Genomic DNA, 7,523 nt, shown 5'->3' with positions numbered 1-7,523 from the left:
TATTTTAAAATTTAAATACAAAATAAAGACAGTTGTGTGGTTTTCTACAATGCACATTTATCCTTGGGTTGGAATGATGCATTTTAATTAGTGAACATTTCACAGAAATACTTCTGTTTTTCAGTTAAAAACTGATGGATTATTAAAATCAAATTATATGCCCTGGACACTCCTACAACAGATAAACATTACTTCTCTGCATTTTTTCTGAAGCCCCTTAAGAAGAATAGAGTATTTGGTTCAGCTGCAATAAATAATATTGTTGGTGCAGTCCATTTTTATATAGATATGGCAGCATTTTTCAGGCTACAGCATATATTGCTAACTGGATTTGTCCAATAGGCTGTGTATCCAACCTGGAGAGCAAATTATTCCAGAGTGTATTGCTGTGTCTCTGCACTCTCACTCAATTTTCCATGTGTGAGGACATAGACAACCTGAGGAAAGCTTCAAGTGCTTTCCTTGCCATTCATCACAAGATGAATGGCAGATACACCAGCAATAATTGTGAGCCACCCCACATCTGGAATTGGAGAAAGCATGAGGGCTTCCAGCTGATTTTTTGCTTTGTTTACATTGAGCATTTTCCCCTCATAATGAAAAGGGAACAGGAACGCATCAGGCTTCTCCCAAACTCGTACTTAAACTAGAAGGCTAGCTGACAGGGATTCAGGAATATAATTTTTAATCAGATAGCTTTTATTCCAGGTAGTATAAAGGCCCTCTAGTGCAAAGAATATGGAAATCGTAACCCAAATGGCTACGATTCAAGATAGATAGATAAAACCTGAAGTTTGAAACATATATGTCTCTTTCTCCCATCACCATTCTCCCATAAATATGTCTCTTTCTCCAATCACCATTCTCCTAGTTATGTGGCATAAGGATTAGTTGATACTTTTCCATTTTTCTGTTAAATACCAATCTAAGTTTCAAGCCCTTTATTTATTATTTTGCTCAATCTAAACTGCTCAGCAAAGCGGACAGCATCTCTACAAGGCAATGTTGGTTCTTGTTCTATCCTGCTTTTCCCATAGAGGTTGCCATCTCGAAGAAAGCTAAGATTTGAAGAATCTTACAGCAATGATGGTAGGTGAGGGGAGGGGGTAATATCTTTCAACCTTCCGTAGGTAAAAATGCTTAGCTGAACAGAGTTACTTCATCTTTTTAACAGTTGATGCGTAGCCTACTATTTTTAAAATCTTTGTTTAAACAATAACCAAATATTTTTCTCATCAGCTGGCAACCTTAACTGTATTTTTCTTTTGTGATCTTACTTTACATCTCAGCCTCATAACCTTATGAGGTAGCTGGAAATTGGAAAACAATCAGAATAAATATAAAATAGTCCTTATAGTGTATCTACAGAAGTTATCATTTATTTTTGTCGCACCTTTAATACTTTATAAATAACTCAAGGCAGTGAACCCTCATAACACTCTTTCTTCCTCCTCTTTTTCCCACAACTGCTACCCTATGAGTTGAGTTGGTCTGAGAGCTAGTCACTGGCCCAAAGTCATCCAGTCAGCCTAAGGCGGGATTAGAATTCATAGTCTCCTAGTTTCTAGGTCAGCACCTTAACTACTATACCAGGCATATTACAATATAGTATATACAAAATAACAATATGCAATATGTGGCATGCAATCTAATATACCTTTTGTTGGGTCTTTGTGGCAAAATTTACATTCTTTTAAAAATATGGTCTTTTTCTCTTATGACGAAGAAACCTTCAAAATCTATGCTTCGCAAGTATCTGAACCCTTGGTCCAGGAGCTGCCTTGCCCATAAAGAACCACCCAGGTGACTACATTGAAAACACACGGTAGACTTACATCAGTGGTGAAATCCATTTTTTTTTACTACCGGTTCTGTGGGCATGGCTTGGTGGGTATGGTGTGGCTTGGTGGGCGTGGCTTGGTGGGCGTGGCAGGGGAAGGATATTGCAAAATCTCCATTCCCAACCCACTCTGGAGCCAGCCAGAGATGAAATTTCTGGTTCTCTGAACTGCTCAAAATTTCCGCTACCGTTTCTCCAGAACCTGTCAGAACCTGCTGGATTTCACCCCTGACTTACATTTAGCAAAAGTGGTGCTTAATAGTATACTAATAGGCTACTGAATGGAATGTTCCAAGCGTTGTTTGATCTGTGTTTTTATGGTAAAACTGCTTCAGGCTTAGAAAGCCAGAATCTTCCTAAACAAACAAAAAATGAGAGACAAAAGATGAGAAGAAGAGCATATCATTGACTGACAAAGTAGATGTATTCCAAGTCTCTGCAGCACCCTTGCCTGCTGAGATTCTTATTTGTATGGAATTATGTTTGCAGACACTAATAGACCTTTCTGGTAAATTTCCTCATTTTTGCTCCTCATCACATGTATAGCATTGCTTATACAACCACAAAGTTCTTATGGGAGAATATTTTCATATTTTCAGTACTACTTTCCATAAACCTGATGTAAATATTTTACATAAACTACAGAAATTATAAATAGTAAAAAATATTTTTCAGAAGTATTTTTCATTTGTAAATATGTATCAATTTAATCATGCGGTTATGTATAGTCCAATGCACACTACGGCAAATACAGGTGGTCTACAACTTACAACAGTTTAGTGACCATTCAAAGTTAAAATGGCATTGAAAAAACCCACTTATGACCATTTTTCAGAGTTACGACCTTTGCAGCATACCCATGATCATGTGATCAAAATTCAGATGCCTGGCAATTGGTTCATATTTATGACCATTGCAGTGTCCCAGAGTCATGTGATCATCTTTTGCGACCTTCTGATAAGCAAATTCAATAGGGTAGCCCAGACTCACTTAACAACTGGATTAGTAATTTGCCAACTACAACGATTCATTTAACAACTGTGGCAAGAAAGGTTGTAAAGTGAGGCAAAATTCACTTAACAAATGTCACACTTAACAACAAATTTTGGCCTCAATTGTGTTTGTAAGTCAAGAGCTACCTGTACTGTAGAATGCTTGTGGCAGCTAAATTTCATTTTATTTATGTATTCTAAACAACTAAATCATTCTGAAAAAAATCCTTCCAGGTTGTTTTAAAATAAATATTTTCAACAAAATAATTACAATAGAATAAAATTAGTGGCATACATATCTGCTTTGATTTGCAAGACTGATCCCATACGACCCATAAGAAGAACAAAACCATAGAGTTAAAAAGAGATACATATTCTTATTAAAGTTTAAAATCATTAGGCTATATCTTTGCTGGATGGAATAAGCGATGGCCTTGATCCTGATCTTAACTAAAGGTAGACAATAACAGGAAGTACTTGATGTGGCAAACATCATTAGATTAGGCAAGGCCAGTCTGCCTTCATTTATTTTCCACGAAAATAAGCCTACACCCAGTAATTCCTGACTACTGCAATCAATTTGTAGTGGTTTCTTTTAAAAAATTATGTGTCATGCTTGGGAAAAGAGATGAAAACAAATATTTCTACACGTCATTTTAGCATATATTTACATTTAGTATCACCTTTGTAACAGATGATTTAATGACTAAATCTATTGATTTATGACAGTTGTGAAAACTAGAGATCATTCAGGTGTCACAGACTTCTTATATGAAGACAGCTCTCCATGGATTCGTATGATGATGATGTTATCCATTAAGTGTGTCCAACTCTTGAGCTCCCCTGAGTCCTCGGAGATAGGGCGGCATATAAATTGCATAAAATAAATAAATAAATAAATAAATAAAATAAACTCTTGGTAATTCTATGGGCCAGGTCTCTCCACATCTTCTGATCTTGCACGGTTTCTTTGGATTTTTCTATGTTCTGGCTGATGTCAGCTTTGATGGTGTCCAGCCATCATGTTCTTTGGTGGCCTTTGGTTTCCTTTTACCCCTAACTCTTCCCAACATAACAGCATTATCCAGTGAATTCCCCCGCATGACATAGCCAAAATAATTGGACACAGTTTTGTGATGTTTACTTCTAATGACATGTATGGTGTTATGCATTCTAATACTTGCTTGTTGGTCACCTTTGCTGAATGGATTTGTATATTATGACAATATATTTTACATATGCATATATGGGATCATTTTCCTACTTTTTGGAAATCAGTCCCATTTGGAAAACTGTCCCGATAGCCCTGGAAAAAGCAGTGCTAAGAGTTGTGTTATGCAAAAGAATATGACAGCAAATCTGATATTACCCCACATACTTTACTTTGCACTTTGTGGAATTCTGCTTAGCCACTTCATTTGAAATGTAATTAATCATTATAAAGCCACCATAAAACCCTAATACTTTCCACTTAAATTGATACAAGATTAATTTAAGGAAGGGAGACCATGAAATAGCTTCCCATATTTTGAACTGAATGCTTTCAGCTGAGTAGTTTCAACTGTATATTCAACCTGCAGAACCATGAGGGGCAAGATAGATACATAGGAATGCACAGCCAGAAAACCATATTGTATGTCTACTTGTACATAGCTTACATATGTGGGTTTGTTCCATTTTTAATATTTCCAATTCAATGGAACATATGAATATTATCCCACCCCACTCCCAAATCAGACCAACCTCTCAAATTTCTCTGGGCAGCCATTAGACATGAGCACTCAACCTTTTCAGTTTTTGTGGAATTCTTTATTTGAGGACATACAACATGTGAGCGCTTCCAATTTTCAGGAAGTCTTCCCTTCTTAAAATCAAATGAGATAGCGCTATGGCCCCTTTTTGCACTGCATTTAAGGAAAAAAACTTGGATAAAGAACAATACTGTAAAAATAGTTTTTAGACTATTTATTTAAAATCTGCCAATTTCATTCAGTAGCTTTGAAATTGTAATTTTAATGGTAGAGTCTTCACTCCCAACTCAGTGAAAGTGAATTCTGTCGAATTAAATTCAGACATTTCTGTACAAATTGCATAAAGTAGAAAAATATTCAACTACTAGTCCTGTTGTGTTTAGTACATGAAACAGGTGGACTCTGTTGTGCTCTTTGACTAAGCAAGCAAAATGTCTTAGATGACTATGGTCAAGATATAGTAATAATTTCCAATTTTACATAGGATACATAAAATATTAATAAGAATAATTCCGAAGCTTCTTTCTAGTCATGGATTTCCAAACAAGTTCTAGGAATAAACGATCTCAATATTTGGCTGTGCAAGTAACAAATAGCAAGGATGATATCACTTGTTAATTAAATTTTACATCTACTGGCCAGTGACAGAAATCAAGAACTGACCAAATACAATGACACCAAACAGTTAACATTATTTAAAGAACATGAAGGGAGAAATATCTAAACATGAAATTATGTTAAAGTTGGAAGCATAATAAAACCTATAATTTTCTTATCTTACAGTTGTGTTATGACGTTAGTGCAAGGTGGTGCTAGCATTCTGTGGGTTTTTTAATTATGTGCTTTATATCTTTATACGTGTGTTCCTTTATAAATTTCTCAATAGTCTAATATTTTTTTGCATTTCCTATACAATTAAGTTTTACGATAATTAGAATCTCTATATCTAGTGACTGTTACATTGGCTTAAAAGTATATTGCTTACTTTTAAGTTCGGAAGTTATATATGAAGCTGTATGTTTGATGGATTCAGAAAGGAAACTTTCATTTTGTTTTAATGCAAAATAAAAATGAGGCTCCAATGAATGTTTTTACAGTATTAGTGAAATGAGCCAACTGAAGTCAGTTTTAAGTTGCAGTCTACAGGGCAACTGTTGATTGGCGTGATGGAGGATATTGTGGAAACTTTGCACCATTGGCATATTGGAGTCCTATCACATACAGTATAACTCATGGAGAAATACCTTGTATCATAACTGAAAGTTCTTATGGTCCACCTATCCCACCAGTGATGTTCCATTGGTGTCAGGGCCAGAATTGGGCATTCTTTGATGTGTTTGCATTGGAAAATTGGTGGCTCCATTGGATCATTATGATATGAACCAGGGGTGAAATCTACTTACCTTCCTTACAGGTTCAGAAGTGCACGCGCATCGCGCACGCACTTGCTTCGCTTGCACACGCGCGTCACATGCGCATGCAGACCTGTGCATGCGCAGAAGGTAAAAAATACATTACTTCCTGGTTAAAACAAGGAAGTAATGACACCTGGACGGTGGGCAGAGTTTTGCTCCACCATCACTACCAGATCACTGAACCACTGGCCAAGATCGCTACTGGATCGGGCGATACGGTCCAATCCGGGAGCATTTCACCCCTGATATGAACATTTCTCATTTTCCTTGCCAAACAATGCCATGTACTACTTTCAGGCCACAGTTCCCCAAAGATTCAAATAAACTTCAGCACATCCAGAAAGCTATGGAGCTGAGTAAAACTTCCAGCCATGTGTAAAAAAAAAATACATCTGTATACTCCTATAGTAAATTTATTTGAAATTAAAATGCACATGTGCAAATACATTAGATGAAATTAAACGAGTAAATGAAACTTTAAAGTTGAAGAGCTTCTGAGGTGGACAGGATCATTATGGATCTTGCCTTAGTGAATTCCATTCTATTTTTTCTGTCTGTTATGACCAAAACATTAAAATCTGCATTCCTAAATTATAATAAATTGCAGCATTGGCTTATGAAATTTTCCCAAGTGTCCAAACTCTATCAAATAAACCAGCATGGAATAAATTCCTGTATGGAAATTCTAATTAGAACTGATTCTTATTGTGAAATCCTGACATGCTGCTACTTCTTCAGCCATCCTTGATTTCAAATGGCTTCCTCACCACACAAAAAAAACAAAAACAAAGCAAAACAACAACTAATAACCTCATGCTCCTTTTCTATATTATTTTTCTGATTGTATACATTTTGGTAGCAAAGTTCTCTTCACTTTTGCTCCTAAGATATTCCATACATTACTGTGTAGATAGATATTGCAATGTAAACAGTAAGGAACTAACAACAGGAAATGCATCTGATTAAATTATTAGCAAAATTTATGTTGCAATCCGAATGTACGTCTGTGAAGTTATTCTTCAGCATAAACAAAGTAACCCACAATACAATCTGGCTGCTTTACAAACATCCTAAGGCTTGCTGAGATCATTTTTGTAAAGTATAGACAAGCTTTTGTGGGAGTGACACCAGGCTTTGCTAGTTCCGCTTCAACAACGATACAGAATGAGGTAAAAACTTGTATTGGGAGCAAGGAATTTGGCTAATGAGAAAGGCCTGATTCCTTCCTTCCTTCCTGGGAGGAGAAGGACAAAGAGAGCTGGATGGAGACAACGCACATTCATACAACACACAATAAGAACATTTTTTAAAAAAATGTCTTATGTGATCTGCGGCTCTGCTGTAGAAGCGGGGAGATTTCAATACATCTATTCATTTCTGCCGCTACTTTTTTTAGATAACAAAAACTAGTATTAGAATAAATCGTTTAAAATAACGATTTAAAAAATAACGTCTGAATAGGTTTTCCAGAATATAGTGCGATTTAAAAGCACCTGAACACAGCCGTTAAGCTGAATCGGAAATG

The sequence above is a fragment of the Pantherophis guttatus genome, chromosome 7 (assembly GCF_059756535.1).
Source record: "Pantherophis guttatus breed Tessera chromosome 7, ASM5975653v1, whole genome shotgun sequence".
Classification (NCBI taxonomy): domain Eukaryota; kingdom Metazoa; phylum Chordata; class Lepidosauria; order Squamata; family Colubridae; genus Pantherophis; species Pantherophis guttatus.
The sequence above is the reverse complement of the archived record's forward strand: the minus strand, read 5'-3'. Positions refer to the sequence as shown.